The following is a 19,680-nucleotide window of genomic DNA, read 5'->3' as shown; positions in this document are numbered from 1 at the left end:
GAAGGAGGGAGCCGAGCAGAGCCAGGGCCTGGCCCTCGTTCGAGGCCATCAGCCCTGGAGCACGGTGGTTCCCGTCTCCGCCTGCTGGATTCACTCCTGACGGCCCAGGGAAGGCGGGCCAGCGGCAGGGGCTCTGGGCCTGTTTAGCATTCTCCAGAGGAGTCCCCTGCCGCCCTCATGACAGCCGCTGAGGGGGCAGTCACTGCCCCCCACAGGGGGCGAGCTGGCCGGGAGGGTCTCTGGCTTGGTCTGTGTTATTAGCAAAGTGGACCACGGCCTGTCCCCCTTGCCCCATCCACTGGTTCCTGCATTTTACATTCACTGCATCTCACGTAGGAAATGTTTCTGGACAAGCCTGGCATGTAACATTTTAAAAATTGAATTTATTTTCATTTTTATTTCAAAGAGGGAAAGAGAAAGGGAGGGTTACTCTACTTGCTGGTTCCCTCTCCAAACACACAACCAGGGCTGGGGTCTGGCAGAAGCCAGGAGCCAGGAGCTCCAATCTCGGGGCTTCCAGTACTTGGGCCATCCATGTATTAGCAGGAAGCTGGAATCAGAAGCGGAGGAGCTGGGATTCAAACCAAGGACGTCGTTACGGGATGCGGTGTCCCAAGCAGACTTAACCGCTGTCCAAGCGCCTGCCCCTCGGCAAATGACTGAGGAGCCATCTCTGGCTCTGAACGGTGGGAGCCGGGAGAGAGGCAGGGTGCTTGGGTACCCCGCCGAGGGGCCCTGTGCAGGTGCGCTGCGTCCCGACGGCCCGGGCAGGTGAGGGGGGGCCTTTGCCTTCGCGCAGGCTCCCCGCAGCCATTCATGTGCACGCCGGCCACATCACCCACCGTGAAGGGCCGGCTCCGGCGCTGAGACACTAACACTCGTGGAAAATTTTGCTACGTAAGAAACCAGCCGTTCCCCCCACCTGCCGGTGCGCCCCCCTATCTTCACAGGCCCAGGCCACCCAGGGAGCCCCCGCAGGTAGGGGAGGCCTTCTGGAGGGCCAAGAGCGGGGTTCAGGGACCCAGAAAAGGTTCTGGGGGTGCTCCTGAGCCCAGTTTGTGCCTTGCGCTGCAGCGGGTCCTGCAGGCGGGGTGGGGTGGAGGGCGGCTCCAGGGGCACAGACCCGGCCCGGAGGGAACGGGGGCCTCGGCCGGAGCGACCCCTGCCGCCCGCGAGTCCGCTCTCCTGACCTTGAGCAGGCGGCCGGACGCCGAGCGCGGGAGCAGAGCGCCCGCAGGGCAGGGCAGGGCCGCCCCGGCCCGCGCCGCTGCGGGTCCCGCCCTCCCGCGCCGTCTCCTCCCCGCACTGCAGCGCTCGCCGCGCGCCCATCGATCAGCCCCTCCCGCCGCCTCGGCGCAGGCTGCGAGCTCAGCAAGTCTTGCGGCAAAGGCACTTGGGGCCGAGCGGGGACTCCGCGCCAGGGCACCCACGCCCCCGCCGCGCCGCAGCCCGCAGCCCGCAGCCGCCGCCCCCTCACCTCGGGCACCGCGGCCGCCGCCGCCGCCGCCGCCGCCGCCGCCTGCGCTCGCTCCCGGGTGAGTCCCGACCCCCGCCCCTGTGAAGTTTCTCCTCCCGTTCGCGGCACAGGGGCGCGGGGCGGCGGGTGGGGTCGCGAAGTTTGAGGCCGAGGGGCCGGACGCCCGCGCCGTCCTTCGGGGACTTCGGAGCGCGCGGCTGCGAGGTGCGTTTGGGAGCGGGACCCCAGGGGCGCGGAGCCCGCTCCAATGCGGGACCCGGGCGGGGCGGGACGAGTTCTCCCAGGCCGCCCGCGGTGCTGCGGCGGGAGCGCGCCCCCGGCCCGGACGCCCCCTCGCGGCTCGCGCCCCCTGGTCCGCCCGCCAAGGCTGTTTGGCCCCCGCCGCGAGCTTCGGGGACCCCGGCCCCGACGTCGTACAGGGCATGGGAGGGTCGGCGCAGCCTGGGTCCCCGAGACCCTGTAACAGGGAGAGGCTGGAAAGACCCCTGCGACCGGCCGTGAGACGGGAGGGTCGGAGGCGCGGGATCCGGACTCAGAGGGGCTCCGGCGCCCCTGGCTCCCTGCAAATCTCATGACTCAGCAGGACCTGGGGCGCGCGGTCCCTGCTCCAGCCCTGCGACGCTTTCTAGACTCTTCCATTTCACTTCCCGCTCCCGGAGCCCCTTCCTCTGACTGTACCCGATTCTCGGGGCCCAGGGCTTTTGTCCTAACTGAAAAGAGGAGTTTTAAACCTTTCCCCGTCCCACCAACCCGGGTGCTTCCTCCTTTCTCCTCTCCTCCTGCCTGCCGCATTCTACAGGTGCCTGCGGGAGCCCCCCGCCCCCGGAACGTGCGTGTCTCCCCTCCCCCCAAAGCGGACCTCATTCCCTGTTCCCTAGAGGAGCAGGTGTTCTGCCCCGGCAGCTGGAAGCTGGAGTGCAAGGACAGAGGAGGTGCCAGCCCAGAAGGGCCACTGCAGTGTGGCGAGGCCGGCAGAGCTGGGGACACCTGGGTTGGGATGGGGTGGGTGTGAGGATGAGGAAATCCTTGGGGTCTGGAGGCACTCAGGAAGCCAGGCCGGGCCTGGGCTGCAGAGCCTGGGGGCTCTCCCGCTCCCCTCCTGCTGCTGCTTCTCGGGTAAGAGGTTGTCCTCCAGCCGACGGCTCCCACTCCTGCTAACCTGTGCGCTCCATCAGCGGGGGTGACAACCAGGAGCCGGCCGGCTTCCCCCTGCTCAGGCCAGGTCCAGCCTTTAGGCTGCTAGAAACATCTCTGTGATCAACAGAGGTGCTGGAAAAACTAGCCTTGCCGGGTGTCCCTGGGCCCAGCCGGAGGGGCCTGTGGGAGGGGGTGGGGCGGCTGATGCAGTGGGACGTGCCTGTGGCCCGTGGGAGCCGGCATGGCCCCGGGGGTGAGTCAGCGTCAGGGGTCCAGGCCAGATACACTGCTGCGGCCTGGCCAGGGAGCCCAGCCCCGGCTGTTCTCTCTCCCCGTCCCTGGGAGTGGCCGCTGCTGGGCCCCCGCAGCTGAGCCTCTGGCCTGCCTGGCTCTTGGCCAGATCCTGGCCTGGTCGTCCAAGGCTGCTCTCAGGGGGCCTGGCTGCTTCTAGGGTCCTCTTGGGTCCAATCCCCCTGCCCTCCTCCATGGGTTCCCCAAGGAGGAGCTGGGGAGCTTTGGAAAAGCTTTGGGGGGGCAGAGGTGAGTGTTCCGCGGTAGCCCACCTGCCGTCTGTGCCCTGGAGGGAGAGGGACCGCACGCTTGCTCAGGAGTCCAGGAGCTTAGTCCTGGCAGTTTGGGTTTTTTTCTGGAGGGGAAGGGTTATAAGAACACATTTCTTCCTTCGGCTGTGGGCCTGACTCCACACACAGGAACAGGCTAGAGGGAGAGAAAGGTGCCGGTGTTTGGTTAAGGCTACCGTTTCCCGTGGAGCAGCAAGCAACTGGCTTTGTGTCACCCACTGGGCTGAGCTGCCAGGGCCCGGGAGACCCCTGCAGAGCTGTGCCTGGCCTCTGCCGCCGGCCCTGTGCCCCTCAGGCAGCACCAGGCATGTGCCGCTGGGCTGTCCCTGACACCACAGAGAGCTGGCTGGAGGTGGCTGTGGACATGGCTGCCCTGCCCAGGGCCTGGAACCCGGCCACCCAGCAGTCCCGGCACCGTGCTGCCTCCACCTAGACCTCGTCCTGTCTCGGCCGAGTCTCCTCTTTCTTCCCTACCCAGCCGGTGCAGGCTTCTCGTGGGAGAGCCTGTTTTGGGGGGCTGCAGGCTGGGGTACAAGAAGGATGGTGAGGAGGCTGGGGCTCAGTGGGCTGGGAGAGCCCGCTGCTTCCCTCCCCTGGACGGGAGTGGAGGCTGCAGGGGGTGGGTGGAGATGCTGCTGTGTTTGGCTTTGGGGTTTGCTGCGTGGGCCGTCCTGATCCGGCTGAAGCTGGATTTGCACCCCAGAAGGCCCAGGGGGTGGGGGTACTCTTGGCCGACTGGGAGGGCGAAGTCAGGGAGGGCGACAGCCGGCGTTCACTGCTGCAGTGGTTGAAATAAGCAGCAGCAAAGCACAGATGCCGGGAGCCGGCTGGGCCTGGGTTCACATCCCGGGGCCACTGGTCACGAGGCGTGGGCCCGTGCTCGTTCATTCACGCAACAAGTATTCGTGAGCACTGGGTCTGCGCTGCTGCCCTGGTCGCCGTGCTGTGGCGGTGAACACACAGACCCGAATCCCCGCTCTTGTGGGTTTTGCATTCCTGTGGGTCTGCACAGGTGTACGTGGCTGCTCTGAGCCTCAGTTTCCCCAGTCGTTCTGTGGGAACAAGATGGAGCTGCCTCCTGTCTTCGTGGCACACACGGTCTCATGGAGACTGCACAGTTAAGCACATAAATACATCAACAGCTCATCACAGCTGTGGCAGGTGTCATGCCGACAGGCAGGGGCTCTGAGAGCGAGCGTGGAGTAGGGTCACCTGAGCAGGCCCAGAGTGTGTGTACACAGGGTTATAGCACCTTCCTGCCAGAGTGGCGGCACACATGGGATAACCGTTAGCACTGTCTTAAAAATAGGCCCCGGCTCACCGGGCGGATGCCATTCTGACTTCGCTCTCTGAATAATCTATACACAGGCAACAAGCTGATTATTCATCCCCGACTTGGTCAGAAGCCAGGCCAGTGGAGCTTCTGGGATTCACTCCTGGGCTCTCATGGGGTCAGGACGAAGCATAGCGTTTCTTTGGAGAAATGTCAAGTTCATGGATATTTTCTCTAAGGGGCAATGTTGTGATTATGCCACTTGGTCTGACTTTGGATGAGCTGTTCAAGCTCCGTGTCTCAGTCTTCTCATCTGTAGAATGGAGCAGGAATTCCTTTCCGTGGCGTAGGCTGCTGTTGGTGAGGCTGGGAGGAAGGATTCCTGTGCTGTGTTCAGAGCGCAGCCTAGCGCAGGCTCGGAGCCAGGCCAGCGGTGCTGTCCGTACACTGCCTGGGGGCTCCCTGCAGCCCGTCCCTGCTCACCGCCGGACTGCTGAGCGCCCCAGCTGCACGGAGCCTTGCTCTTCAAACCCAAAGGACGTGGCTGCGGCAGGTTCTGTGGTTGCCACTCCAGTGTCCGGCCCCTCTCACGTTCACATAGCCCTTCTTTGCAGAATGAGCTGTTTTTATTTTTTATTTTTCCCAAAGCTGAATTTCTGGGAAGGACTTGTCCCAGCAGTCCTTCGTCTTCATCCCTGGAGCTGATGGTCCGAGGAAGTAGCCAGAGTGACCTGCCCCAGTGTCTGCACAGCCAGGGAGGGCCTGGGTGTGGCCCTGCCCCTACACAGGTGGGGTCTAAGTGGGACTTCCGCAAGGATGGCCACATGGGTGGTCAGCATGAGCTGTTGCCCGGCGTCCGCCCTGGGTACCCTCCAGCCTGGGCCAGAGCCCCCAGCTAGCTGCCTGCCAGGGGAGACGCAGGACTGGGAGGCCCCCTGTGGACTCTGCCACTTAGCAAAGTGTGCTGGGCCCACTGGGATGGCCACTGGGGCTCGACGTATGTGCTGCTCCCAGGCAGTCCCGAGTCCAGGGCTCAGGGGTGAGGGAGGAAGAAGGAGGTGTCGCCTCGAAGTTGCAAAGTCACGCGAGGCCGAAGTGGCCGCCCTGTCTGGGGGCCCCAGGATCTCACGTGCTGTTGCTGGCAACCCTTCCCTTCTGGGGCTGGGGTCCCACTCACCACTGTAGTTCTCGGCAGCACCCAGAGGCCCTGGGGCGGCCACCAGTGTCTCCATGTCACAACTTGGAGGCAAAGGCAGAGCCCTTATGCAATCAGAACCCAGGGTCATGGGCACGGGCTTCCCAGGCTGCTGCCAGTGATTGGCTGGAACTTTTCTTCCCCTCCCCATCTGCCGCACCTCTCTGCCCGGAACACGGGTCAAGAACGCCGTGAGACTGAGTGAGTGAAATCGGGAAGCTTTTTTTAAAAACAGGAGAAATGGAGCCCCTCTCCCTCCTGGTGGTGGGTTCCCTGCAGCCTCTCCCTAAGGCTCTGGCGCCTGCTCTGAAGGGCTGGGCAGGAGCCTGGACAGGCAGAAGAGAGCAAAGGGTGGGCTCCGGCTGGACCTGAATCTGCCCCCAGCCTCAGCAGCCCTGTCCGTCACCAGCACCCGGAGTCTCTGCAAGTCCTACTTTGGCACTGAAGTGGTTCCTCTGATGCCAGCAGCAGCATGTGTGTGCGCGTGCACCCACCTGTGGGTGTGCGCGTGCGTGTGTAGGGGGGCATAGGCTGGGCCCGGGAGGGGCTGCCAGCGAAGGCAGGGGAAAAGGAAGTTGTGCGGTCTGGCCCAGTCCCTGAGTGTCTCACAGACCAAAGTCCAACAACCCTCACCCACAGGGCAGCTGGAGTCCAGTGGGCTGGGAGCCCAGGCGCCCTCTTCCTTCCTGCCTCCTCCCCGCCACCTTCCCTTCAGATGGACAAGACGCCAGCATGTAGGGGACCCCCAGAGTAGCCACATGTCCTTTGGCAGCCTGCAAGGGCCCCAGGGACAGGACGGGGGCCTGGGTCTCCCCAACACCCTTCGCGGTGCAGGTGCGGGCTGAAGGGCGAAGGGTCCGTGGCTGGGTTTTACCTCGTGCCTCCCCTTGCAAAGAGCTGAGAAGCCCGAGGCCAGCCTGGGGCTGGGGGCTGCTGTGAGGCACGTGCGAGGGCCCCGGGAACCCCCAGGCTGCGGAGAACCCTGGCAGGGCCGCCTCCTAGAGTCGGGCTGCTGTGGTGGCTGCGGAATTGAGCAATTAGGGGAGATTGCAATTAGAGGCGGAATTTACCCATTACCGCTCTGTGCATCTTAACATCGAGCGTGAGTGGTTGTGACTGCGCGTATGGCGCTGGGGAGATGGCAAAATAGAACTCAATGAACGGGTGGCACTGAGGCTGAGGATGGGGAGGGGCTGGGGGCAGCTTAACTCCTTCCCTACTGGAGTCGATGGGGGAGCAGCCGGGAGGCGTGTGAGGTCAGGGTGAGGCCTAGCCACCCACTGCATTTGCAAGATGGGACTGAGGCTCTCCCTGGGCCTCCTGTGCGCCCGGCTGTTCAGGTGGGGGTCAGATGCGGTGCCTGCCTGGGCCTGGGGAAGTGAGAGGTGGTGGAGGTCAAGATGGCAGAGGCTGCAGAGGTCAAGGGCAGCCTGTGGAGTCTCAGAGAAGGGAGGAAAGTAATAACCAGTGTGCGTGTGTACGCATGTGCACATATGCATCATGTGTGTGCATCAGAGTGTGTACATCAGGTGTACACATGTGCACATATGCATCGTGTGTGTGTGCATCAGTGTGTGTACATCAGGTGTACGCATGTGCACATATGCATCGTGTGTGTGTACATCAGGTGTACACATGTGCACATATGCATCCTGTGTGTGCATCAGAGTGTGTACATCAGGTGTACACATGTGCACATATGCATCATGTGTGTGCATCAGAGTGTGTACATCAGGTGTACGCATGTGCACATATGCATCCTGTGTGTGCGTTCATCAGAGTGTGTGCATGTGTTCGAATGTGCACATATGCATCATGTGTGTGTGTGCGTCAGTGTGTGCATGTGCCTGTGTGACAGCAGAGATGTCCTGCACTTGGCCTCTCCCTCCCCTTCCTGTCTCTCCCTTCTCTTCACTCACTCCCCCTCCTCATACCCTCTGCTGGGTCCAGTGAGGCAGGATGTGTCTGTGGGGGGCCCAGGGCTGGTGACCCCAAGGTCAGTGGGAGCACTGAGCTGCCCCAGGGAAGCCTGCTCCTCCCTTCAGGGCTGGCAGGGCAGAGGGCCGTCTTCCTCGCGTGGCTGCGGTCTGCACTAGGGCTGCCTGTGTGCTGGCCACGAGCTGCTGCTGTGAACGGTGGCTGGCGCGCAGCTCCGGTGTCCTTGGTAGACAGGAAGTGCTTCCTGGGGTGCGGCCTAACCTGCTGCTGCTGTGGCTTCATGGCCCGCAGGGGAGGAGGCCCCTTCCTGAGAGACACAGAGAGACAGAGCAGGGAAGGGGGCCTGGGCTAAGGGTGCCGGAGCGGCGAAGGACCCTGCCTGTCCCCAGCCCCCTGTGTTTATTTCAGAGAAGCCCACTCCACAACCCACAGCCCTTACCTCCATCCTCCTTGGGCTGCCTGGCTCCCCGATTTCCTTTGCAACCCTGGGTTCCTCCTTGCTGGAGTCCTTGCTGGACTAAAGTCACAGGCCCGGTGATGGGAGCCTGGACCAGATGCCAGCAGGGAGCGAGCCCCCTCCCCAAAGCTAGGGGAGAGGGCCATCACCTGTAGCGCCCAGAACCTGTGGGTTGAGTGCCTGGGGAAAGCAGGCCTGGGCCCGAGAGCCAGCCTGGCCGCAGGGAGTCCAGGAGAGCCAGAGGCGAAGCCCACCAAGTTCGGACAGCGTGCGGCTGGCTCCGTGTCGGCAGGCAGCACAGTGTTAAATGGCAGGGGGAGGGCTCCCTCTCCCACGAGGAGGAGAAGGCATCACTTTAATGAGGCTGCCCTGGTTCCAAATCAATCCTGGCATTGCAGGAGGCGGAGGGGAAACACAGGCGAGAAATTGGATTAGCTCTTTGATGCCGGAGCGACGCTGGCTGTGGCCGCCGCTGCTGTGTGAGGCAGGAAGGAGCGAGTGTGGAGCCGGCCGGCTCGGCCCAGTCCCCAGGGTCTGAGGCTTCCCAGGGGGCCTGGCCCCAGCCCGTCAGGTCTCCTGCTGGTGGAGGGACAGCAGGGTGCCCAGGGGGCGGACAGCAATAGGAGCCACCGGCCTCACCACTGCCAGGCTGGGAGGTATCCTGGAGCTTTCCCTGGAGTTGGTGGGGAGCCCCAGTGACCCCAGGAGGTGAGGCGATGGGGAAGGGGCACAGAGGGGCCGACACCTCTGGTCCCTGCTCCCCCAGCCCCCAGCCTCGTGTTCTATAGGAAGCAGCCCAAGCAGCCCGTGATGGCTGGGAGTTAGAGGGCCGGTTTTAAACCAAGACCTCCACCTCCTGCCCGTGTGTCCTGGGCAAGTGCAGGGTCCTCATCTGAAAACAGAGGCAGTGACACACAGGCGCTCTGGGCCTTGTGACAGGGACATGTCCTCAGACTGTCACTACGGGTGACTGTAGTGTCGTGCAGGTCCCCGGGGGTCCTCAAGAAGTTTTCAGAGGGGCCCATCGGTCAGAACCATTTTCCTAGCAACCCTTCAGCCATCTGCCACGCTCCTGCTGGACGGTGCTGGAGGCTGTGCAGGAGTCAAGGCGGTGGCCCGAGACTGTCCCGGCCGCTGTGTCCTGCCCCGCCTCACTCTGCCAATGGAGAAGTCAGCACAGAAGGAAAGCCGGTGTCACCGAGCAACGTCTCCGTACGATTGCATGGTGTCTGCACAGTGTGAACACTGACGTTTTGTTTGTTTTGTTTTAAGATTTATTTATTTATTTGAAAGGCAGCATTACGGGGCGGGGGGGGGGAGAGAGAGAGAGATTGGTCTTCCATCTGCTGGTTTACTCCCCAGTTGGCCGATCCGAAGCCAGGAGCCAGGAGCTTCTTCCGGGTCTCCCACATGGGTGCAGGGGCCCAAGGACTTGGGCCATCATCTACTGCTTTCCCAGGCCATAGCAGAGAGCTGGATGGGAAGTGGAGCAGCCGGGACTTGAACCAGCACCCATATGGATGCCAGCATTGCAGGCAGTGGCTCTGTCTCCCTCTCTCCCTCTCTCCCCCTCTCCCCTTCTCTCCCTCTCTTCCTCTCTCCCTATCTCTGTAACACCCATATGGATGCCAGCATTGCAGGCAGTGGCTCTGTCTCCCTCTCTCCCCCTCTCCCCTTCTCTCCCTCTCTTCCTCTCTCCCTATCTCTGTAAATCTGCCTTTCAAATAAATAAATCTTAAGAATGCATGGCAAGAAACCAACAGGGATCAAGGCAGAACTGACTCCCAAGGCCCCTGATGCCGGGAGAGCAGTGTTGGCTGCCGGGCTGGCGTCTATGCGGGGAGTGGGGGCAGGGGGCGTGGCCAAAATGTTCTTTTGCATATGACCTCCTTTGACCTTTCTAACGGCTTGAGCTTTGTTGAGGTGTACTCCACAGGTCATAATTTGCCTGTCTTAAAGGTTCGATTCAGTGGCTTATGCATCCACAGCCTTGTGTACCTGCCTCTCTCACCCATGTTCTCTCACCCTCACGTGGAAGGCGGTGAGTGTCCCACGGTCCCACTGCTGGGGGGTGGCACAGTCAGCCCTGGATTCAGCCTGGGCCCCTTTGCCTCCTCCCCGGCAAAGAAGGGATTCAAGGGGGAGCATGGACGGATGCCTACCACGACTGGTGTTCATGAGGTTCCCTAGAGTGGATCGTGCCCACTCAGCATGGACACTGGTCCTGCCCACGCAGCTCTGTGGATGCACAGGACACGCAGAGCCCAGCCCTGCTGATGGGGGTGCAGTGTTTCCCTTCTGTCCTGCACGGGCACTTAGAGCTCCTGGTGGAGCCGGCCTTTGGCAGTAAAACCTCCAAGAGCTGAGATCCGCACTTGGCGCTGGCCCCCGATGGTGGGACGGGGCCGCCACGCTCCCCCCACGCTGAGTCTTTTAGTCTCTCCTGTGGCTTTCGTGGCTCTGGCACTGAGAGAATGTGGTCAGCTAGGCCTAGGGGACAAACCGAGGGACAGACCAGGAGCTGCCTGCAGCCACGCCCAGGTGTCCATCACACACATCCAGGTCACTGATGGCACTGGTGCGTGGCTGCTCCTGGTGTGGCTGTCCCCATGCCCTGCTGTTGAGGCGCCCGCCAGGGGCCAGTCCTGAGGAAGACGGAGCCCACTCTATCCGGCTTCCCCGGGGCCCAGTGCCGGGGTCTTCCCAATGCTCCACGCCCCGTGTGTTCCTCCACAGTACACCTTTGGGTATGTGTGTGTGCGCGTGCACACGGGCCTCTCAGTGTGTGAGTGTGTGTGTGTGTGTGAGAGAGAGAGAGAGAGAGAGAGATAGAGATAGAGAGGTGAGGACATCTAGAAGGGGCCTGTGCCTCCAGGGTGTCAGTGCGAGGGCCCCAGACAGCCCTTCCTCTCCCCAAAGTAGACAGACTCCGCAGCAAGCCTATGTTCAGAGAGCATTTTCCTTCCAAAAAGTTACTTACTTACTCGAAAGAATTACAAGAGGGGAGAGGGAGAGGGAGAGAGAGGGAGAGAGAGGGAGAGAGAGAATTATCCATCTGCTTGTTCACTCCCCAAATGGCTTCACCCCCTGGGACTGGGTCCGGCAGAAGCCAGGAGCCTGGAACTCCATCCGGGTCTCCCACGTGGGTGCAGGGCTCCAAGCACTCGGGCCACCCTCTGCTGCTTTCCCAGGCACATTAGCAGGGAGCTGGATTGGATGGAGCAGCCGGGACTCGTACCGGCGTCCATATAAGGTGCAGGCATCGCAGGCAGCGACTTAACCTGCTGCACCTCAACTCCCGTCAGAGCGTCTCCTTTTTGTTTGGAGTTCGTGGCCACGTGGGGCGCTTGGCTCAGAGTAGGGAAGATTGACAGCTTCACACAAACACACAGACGTAAACATCCCCCAGACAGCCCTTGGCAGGGTGCCCACAGCCGTGGTGCCTCCTTCTCAGCTTCCTGGGAAATTGAGGACGAAATTGGAGCCGAGCCTTATCTCCAGGCTGGAGGACACGTGTGGTGACGGCCCCTCCCCCAGCCCACAGGCCTCCCCTGCCTGCCTCAGAACTGCCTTGAGCAGCCTCCTAGACCGGGGTGTGTCAGGCTGGGCACTTGTGGGCCTGGGACTGGTGCTTTCCCTGCCCCTGAGCAGTTGCTGCCTTCCCAGGCCGTGGCAGCTGCTGTCTGCTGTTAGGAGTCGTCGTCCTGGCCACGCTGGCTTGGCTGCAGCTGTGGGCAGCGCGCTGGAGGCGGTGCGGATCTGGGCTGTGTGCTCAGAGGTGTGGGGCTTGGGGGGAGGCTGAAGGAGACGATGTGTGGGAGCAGTGCCTGGGACTCCGGCCCCTGCCCAGTGACTTGGGGGCCAGGAAGTTGTGCAAGGAAGCGTGTGGCCTCACTGAGTCACTCCACCAATGCACTCGCTTGGCCCCTGCTTCAAATACACCTTGTGCCGCCGGATGCTTGTTTGTGTCCTGAGTTCTGTAGAGAAGGAAAATTCAGGACATTACCCATTCCACCTTCTTATTGTTGGAGCCAGGAGTAGGAGCAGGGAGCCCTGGCCTATGGAACGCTGGCCAGGCCCCCACGTGCCTCGCCGGCCTCTCATCCATCCATTCACTCGCGCGGTGATCATTCATTGTGCAGGCTGAATGGCGCTGAGGACAGAACAGACCCTGCCTGTAAAAAAGCCACACAACTCGCCGTGTGGCACAGCAGGTTAAAGCCCTGGCCTGCAGCACTGGCATCCCATATGGGTGCCGATTCTAGTCCCAGCTGCTCCTCTTCTAATCCAGCTCTCTGCTATGGCCTGGGAAAGCAGTGGAAGGTGGCCCAAGTCCTTGGGTCCCTGCACCCATGTGGGAGACCAGGAAGAAGCTCCTGGCTTCTGGCTTCGGATTGTCACAGCTCCAGTCATTGCGGCCATCTGGGGAGTGAACCAGCGGATGGAAGACCTCTCTCTCTGTCTTAACCTGTCTCTGTAACTCTGTCTTTCAAATAAATAAAAAATAAAGCTTAAAAAAAAACCCCACACAACTGATTATATGATTATGTGTAATTGGCATGAAGTAAATAGCACTCTATGCTCTGAGGGTTTATAGCAGACTTTATGGGCTAGGGAATGGCTGGTCCAAGCCGCCATGGTTCATGGGCTATGGAGGGACTGCAGGCACTCTTGCACTCTCCCTGGGATGTGGGGTCCAGCCGCTGATACTGCCAGGTGTGTGTGTGCCCATACCGTTCACGCCAGGCCCAGGAGGGCGGGGCCTGTGGGAGGGGTTCTGTGCGGGAGGCAGGTGCTGTGTGGCCCAGGGGGCTGGAGCTGCTGGCTCTCCTTTGCCCCCCAGGCTCCCTTGAGCTCATCTCTTCCTCTCTTTGCATCTGCTCCTTCCTCTGCAGAATGAGGCTCCGGCTGGGAAATCCCAGGCGTCCCTTCCCAGTGTCCGGGAAGTCCTCCGAGGTTTCCCGAGGCCACGCTGTGGTTCTGCCCCTGGAGGCTGAGGAATGGGGCTGGCAGGGCAAGGAGGGGGAGAAAGCGCTGGCTTGGCAAGTGTGTCCCAGAGCAGCTAGAATCAGGGATGGGGACGGGACAGGAGCAGGCTGTCATGGTGGCACAGAGTGTGGGCCTGGAGCCGTGGCTAAAAACGGCAGCAAGCCCAGTGTCGGGTAGATCTTAGGCAGCACTGTCTGGCTGTTTGCACTGGGACGTCTGGCAGGTGACCACAGGGCATCAGGGAGGGGTGGGACGTCACCACCCGGAGTGCCAGCACCCCGTGCTGCAGTGCCTGGTTCAGGCCCAGCCACTCTGCTTCCAGGCTTCTTGCTAACAAACACCCTGAGAGGCGGCAGGTGGTGCTCCAGGTGCTTGGGTTCCTACCACCCCCTTGGGAGACCTGGGTGGAGTTCCGGGCTCCTGGCCCAGCTCAGGTTGTTGTGGGCATTTGAGGAGTGAACGAGTGGGTGGAAGCTCTCTCTGTGTCTCTCTACCTTTTGAACAAAAAGGAAATAGTAAAGTTTTCATTTTTTTTCCCAAAAAGAGCGTAAGGGAACTGTCTTGTCGATGTTCTGGAAGATCAGAGCGAGGGCTTTCCAGAGTTTGCGTGGCAGTGGGGGCGGTGATGACCTTACCAGGGCCCTGCCCCAGACAAGCCCATGAATCTCCCTGCTCGCGGTGCCTCTGATGTCAGCGCCGTCTGGCTGTCTGTGAGAGGGAGATGTCGCGTCCTCTTGGAGACAGGTTTCTGAGCATAAACCATCCTCTTTCACGTCTCCCGATGACACGTGTGCTGTCACACTCCATCACGTCGGGTCGGGTGGCACCGCTGCTCTCCTGCTGTAGTGGACACGTGGCTTCTGAGAAGTGTGTCAGTTGCTGGCAGCAGGAGGGCTGGGAGCCGTGGAGTTCTGTTCCAGCCCCAGCAACAAGGGCTGGAGATGAGGCCCTCGAGCTCCCGTGGAGACTTCTCCGGTGTATCCCAAGTGCTCTCCCAGGGGTCTGCTGTGCGCTGGGCTCCCCGTGTGTGCAGGCAGCGGGCATGTTGCACTCTGTGTGAGGCTGCCTGTGGAAACCTTGCTCCCTGCTTCTAAGGGGGACCATGCCTGCGTCTTTGTCAAGAAGGAGTCCTAGTGTCAGAGGAGCCGTGGGGTGAACCTCGGTGTGGAGCATTTGAGGTGGATCTAAGGAGAAGCGTGCAAGCATCGTAACAGCAGACCCTGCAGGCAGAAGACCTCCTCCAAAGAGAAGCCAAGCCTGGGGTAGGACAGGCAGATCTGCTCTCGGCACCGTTTCCTTCCTGGAGTTGCCTGAGTGTGGATGGTGACCTGCTGGAGAGGGGAATGTGTGCACAATCTCAGCCAGGTAACTGGCGTTCAGGACTAGGAGGAGGGGCCCTGGGACTGACGCTGGCTGTGATGGGCCAGGCAGGGCGGGACCTCCTCCTCGATCAGTGCCCCAGTGTTGTCTCTGGGCTAAAGGGCGCAGGTGTGAGCTCAGCATCCGAGACTGCGGCGAGACCTGCACCAGGATGTGCAGGGGCCCCTGCAGTGTGGGCAGGGCTGCCCCTTGCGATTCAGGGTGCTGGACATCGCCTGCCACCAGCCCTCTGCGTGGGGTCTGTTCACAGGTGCTGAGGGTTTGCTTGCCAGCAAGCCTGTCATTCAGCTCTAGTTGAAGGGGGAGCTGAGCGCCCTGTGAAGGGAACAGCTTCCAGATTTTTCTGCAGGGACTGCATCAGGCCCAGCACGGACCAGGCTCCTCTTCTGCCACGACTGTGGTGTCACACCAGGGGTTTGCAGGGCATCTCGGGCTTTGTTCTAGAAATGACGTAAACTTATCAGAGGTTACTTTGCCACTGACAGAGGGGGAATGGACAGCACATTTATCCTTTTGACAACTCTCCCAGACTTGACTTCAAGGCCTTGCAGGGCAGGGCAGTCCTGATCCCAATGCTGGAAGATGTCTTGATACCATGCCTCCAGCCTCTTGGCAGGATTTTTTTTTTTTTTTTGGCAGAGAGAAGGAGAGGGAGAGGGAGAGGGGGAGGGGGAGGGGGAGGGGGAGGGGGAGAGGGGGATGGGAGGAAAGAGAGAGAGAGAGCTTTTCCATCCGTTAGGTCATAGCCCAAATGGCTGCGATGGCCAGAGCAGGGCCAGTCTGAAACTAGGAACCAGGAGCTTCTTCCTGGTCTCCCAAGTGGGTGCAGGGCCCCAAGAACTTTGGTCCATCTCCTACTGCTCTCTCAGGTGCATTAGCAGGGAGCTGGATTGGAAGTGGAGCAACCGGGCTTTGAACTGGTGCGCATAGGGCATGTGGGCATCACAGGCCATACTTAACCCGCTGTGTCAGAATGCCGGCCCCTGGCGGGAGCTCTCTAGCTACCCTGCGTCCTCCCCTTGGCCCACCAGTGTCTGTCATGCTGTTTTCTCACTGTCAGCTGCTCTGAAAGGACCTGATGCTCAGTATCTTTTTTTTTTTTTTTGACAGGCAGAGTAGACAGTGAGAGAGAGAGACAGAGAGGAAGACCTTCCTTTGCCGTTGTTTCACCCTCCAATGGCTGCCACGGCCAGCACGCTGCGGCCGGCACACCACGCTGATCCGATGGCAGGAGCCAGGTACTTATCCTGGTCTCCCATGGGGTGCAGGGCCCAAGCACTTGGGCCATCCTCCACTGCACTCCCTGGCCACAGCAGAGAGCTGGCCTGGAAGAGGGGCAACCAGGACAGAATCCAGCGCCCCGACCGGGACTAGAACCCGGGGTGCCGGCGCCACAAGGTGGAGGATTAGCCTAGTGAGCCGCGGCGCCAGCGATGCTCAGTATCTTAGGGTCAGGTGCCCGTGCCTGTTCCAGGTGATGGCAGGAAAGGCTTGGGGCTGTGCTGTGCACTGCCCTCTTCCCTGTGGCCCTGGACATCTGCCTGTTTGTCCTCCTGCCGTTAGCTGCAGTCTCCTCATCTCGGTGCTCTGGTGGATTTGTCATCAGCTTCCCCCTGAACTCTCCTCAGCACCTTTGCAATGCTTGAAGCCACGGCAGTGCTCAGGAGTGCAAACCAGGCTGGCGGGGGCTGGGAGGTTCAGCACCACGGACAGAGCTCAGCGCCGCGCTCTGCTCTAGCGGGAGAGCCACAGTTGGACTCCTGACTTCCCACCTGCTGTTTTTCTGCAGGAGGCCGGGCAGGGAAAGCGGTGCCGCGGTCCTGCCCTTTCCTGACTGTGGGACCTCGGCCAAGCCACCCCTCTCCTGGGTCCCACCTTTTATCTGTACAGTGCAGGGTGTGAGTGCCAAGCGCAGCTCCACTGTGAGCCCTAGGGTCTGTGACTGTCTTTCCCAGAAGGTCTTTTTTAAAAATTATTTTTATTTATTTGAAAGGTAGAGAGAGAGAGAGAGAGAGAGAGCGCTTCCATCCACTGGTTCACTCCCCAAATGCCCACACTAGCCAGGGCTAGGCCAGGCTGAGGCCGGCAGCCAGGAGCTCAATCCTGATCTCTCACATGGTCGGCAGGGACCCAGATACTTGAGTCGTCACCTGCTGACTTCCAGGGTCTACGTCAGTGGGAAGGTGGAATTGGGAGTGGAGCTGGGATTCGAACCCAGGCACCGTAGTAGGGGATGTGGGCTGCCCCAAGCATCATCTTAGCCACGGTACAAAACACCCCAACACCCCGGGTTCTTAAAAAGTGATCGTGACTGCAGGCTTGGCTTAAGGTAAGGCCGGTTTAACTTTTTCAAAAGGATTTTATTTTATTTATTTATTTGAAAGATATATATATATATGTGTGTGTGTGTGTGTATTTATATATATATTTTCTTCCCATCTACTGGTTCACTCCCCAGTTGGCCACAAAGGCTGGGGCTGGTCCAGGCCAAAGCCAGGAACCTAGAACTCCATCTGGGTCTCTCACGTGGATGACAGAGGCCCAGGGACTTTATTTTTTTTTAAATTTTTTTATTTGACAGGTAGAGTTATAGGCAGTGAGAGAGAGACAGAGAGAAAGGTCTTCCTTCCATTGATTCACTCCCCAAATGGCTGCAACAGCCGGAGCTGTGCCAATCTGAAGCCAGGTGCTTCCTCCTGGTCTCCCATGTGGGTACAGGGGCCCAAGCACCTGGGCCATCCTCCACTGCCTTCCCAGGCCACAGCAGAGAGCTGGACTGGAAGAGGAGCAACCGGGACTAGAACCTGGTGCCCATATGGGATTTCAGCGCCACAGGCAGAGGATTAACCAAGTGAGCCACAGCGCCGGCCCATGGGCCCAGGGACTTCAGCTATTACCTGTTGCCTTCCCAAGTGCATTAGCAGGGAGCCGGATTGGAAGTGGGGCAGCCAGGACTTGAACCAGGGCTCCTGTCTAGGATGCTGGCGTTGTGGGTGGGGCCAGCATAGCCTGCAGGTGCTAGGAATTCATGACCTCAGGTCTGGCAGTCTGCATGGGTGGTGGCTGAGTCTTAGTGCTTTGAGCAGGGCCATCTGCCCTGTAAGAATCATTATTCCAGGCACCTTGTGGCCCACTCCACCACAGGCCAACTCCAGCCTGAGCTGGTCGGAGGAGTAGGTTTTGTTGGTGGGGGCCTGGCATGTGGCGCATAAGCGAGGTGGGAACTGAGTAGGCGTGCGCAGAGGGGATCCAGGCTTTCCCGGGTCGTAGGTCACCAGGGTGTCAGAGGGAGGTTCCCCCTGTGCCCTCTCCAGAGAGGCTCCTCAGTAGGGGGCTGGGCTGAAGTGGGAGCAGCCTGCAGGAGGAGGAGGCATGGCCGGGGCCAGAGGTGGGGACGGCACAGGGCAGCTCCGCATGGCTCTGGTGATGGGAGGGAGGACAGAGTGACAGATCCTGGCTGCGTCCTGAGTGCCAGGAGCAGGGGCTGCGCTGCACTGTCTTTGTGGACTCTTGATTCATCCCAGCAGGGTCATTCAGAGGCCCACAGGCCCTGGAAACCCGCGATGGCCTGGAGGGCGCAGCGGTCCTCCCCATCTACTGCTCTTCCACCCATCACACCGAGAACCCAACCCCCCCTGCCCCGTTCCCCTGTCCTGGGCACTTGGCTGGGACAAGAGGGGTGACTGGGGCCCTGCGTCACGAGGAAGGCAGGCCAGGCTCTCTGCACTGAGGGGACCCCTGGGAGCTCTGCACTGCTTACCAGACCTCTGGGAGGTTCTAGGCAATCCCCCCCGGGGGGGGGCTGCCTCCCCTCAGAGAGGCCCACCTGCTGTGCTCTGCTACCCAGCCCTCCCCACGCCCCAGGGCTGCTCCTCTTCCTCCCGCCCCTGCGAGTCTGGGTCTGCGCAGAATTCAGACGCTCGCTTCAGGCTGCCCCTCCGCTCCTCGCAGTGAAAGGCACCTGCCGTGCTGACCAGGCAGGGATGCCCCCCCAGAAAGACTGGGTAGACACTGGGGGCCCAGGCCTGGCGGAGGCTGTCCGAGAGCATGTTTCAGACAGTGCGTCCCTGTGCTGTTTGTATCACCAGGTGGTTCACTGCCCACCTTGTCAGGGGCCAACGCCAGCTCCTGGGGGTAGAGTGGGGACTGGGAGAGGTGGAGGCGGACCCCCGTTTGGCAGGGAAGACTCTTGTGTGCATGTGTGGGTGTGGCGTCCTTGAGTGGGGAGCACCAGAGGGAGCCCCTTTTGTGCAGTCTGGTTCTCCAAACCGTTGCCGATCTGGGGGCAGGTCTGGGGCACATGGGATCCTGGGGGCAGCAGGCTTGAGAAGGAGCTGGGTCCTGTGGTCTTAGTGCTGTGAGTGCAGCGCTTTGGGTCTTAGAACGGATTCCAGTGCTCTCTTCCTACGAGCTGGGAGGATGAGCCTGGGTGCAGGAGCCACAGGGGACGGCTTTTGACAGTATTAGGAAGACGATCCTAACAGAGGGGAAACCAAGTTTGTCTCCACTGTGAATCCACTAGACAGTGGATTCACTGACTTTCTCAGTGCCGGGACATGGTAGTCGCTGGAGGACCGTGGAGGAGGTGCAGCCATCCAGAGAGTCAGTGGCCTGCCCCCACAGGTGTGAGCCTGGGTCCTCGGGTGTAGGTCAGCAGAGGCTGATGGATGCACTGTAGGAGGGCCGCCTCAGCGCTGAGGGCTTGGACGTGGGGACCTTCTCCCTTGAATCTCTTCTGGAGATTGGAGACCTCCAGGTCAGGGTGGAGCTGGGCTGGTAGCGGGTGCCTTGCTTGGGACAGGTGGCCCAGAGCCTCTGCTGCTGCTGCACCTGCTGGTCACCCTCCAGAGAGGACATGTCTGTTTCTGTGTCTTGGAAACCCCAGTGAGGCTCCTGCATCCCTGCCTTGGCCTGGCCTAGGACGTGGTGGCCCTCTGTGCAGTGGGGTGACAGCCGTCTGGCTCCATGTGCACTTTTCAGAGGCGGGCGTGGGTGGCTGGGGTGTGGGAGAAGTGGCTGGCTGTCTCAGGGGGCTGGAGGGAGACTGGGTGTGGGTCCCAGCTCCAGCTGCTCCCCACTGCGTCGGAGGCCCCAGCCCTGACGGGGATGAATAATTGATGGTGACTAATGGATCGTCACTGCCCTGTGAAATATTCAGCAGGCACCTCAGCAGGTGTGTGTAATCAGATGTTTCTTGCCGCCCTCCCTCCTGGTAGGCAGGGGACTCCTGGGTTTCCCTCACTCTGCACCCTG

At 61.0% G+C, this 19,680-nt stretch overlaps 1 protein-coding gene across 2 annotated transcripts in view; it reads left to right on the top strand.

The window, feature by feature from the left end:
• Window positions 1-957: 957 nt before the first annotated feature.
• SYT2 (synaptotagmin 2) overlaps window positions 958-19,680 on the top strand; it is an 89,524-nt gene continuing 70,801 nt past the window's right edge. Inside the window, exon 1 of one of the 2 annotated variants that reach the window (XM_070055093.2) lies at window positions 958-978. The gene's annotated coding sequence lies outside the window, so the exon portion shown is untranslated. Of the gene's footprint in view, window positions 979-1,311; window positions 1,536-19,680 lie in introns of those variants that run through there. The other variant, XM_051820485.3, reaches the window with a different exon arrangement.

The sequence above is a fragment of the Oryctolagus cuniculus genome, chromosome 13, assembly GCF_051225735.1.
Source record: "Oryctolagus cuniculus isolate XC-2025 breed Fujian yellow rabbit chromosome 13, ASM5122573v1, whole genome shotgun sequence".
Taxonomy (NCBI): domain Eukaryota; kingdom Metazoa; phylum Chordata; class Mammalia; order Lagomorpha; family Leporidae; genus Oryctolagus; species Oryctolagus cuniculus.
Note: the sequence above shows the minus strand (reverse complement) of the source record. Positions and strands in the feature narration are given on the sequence as shown.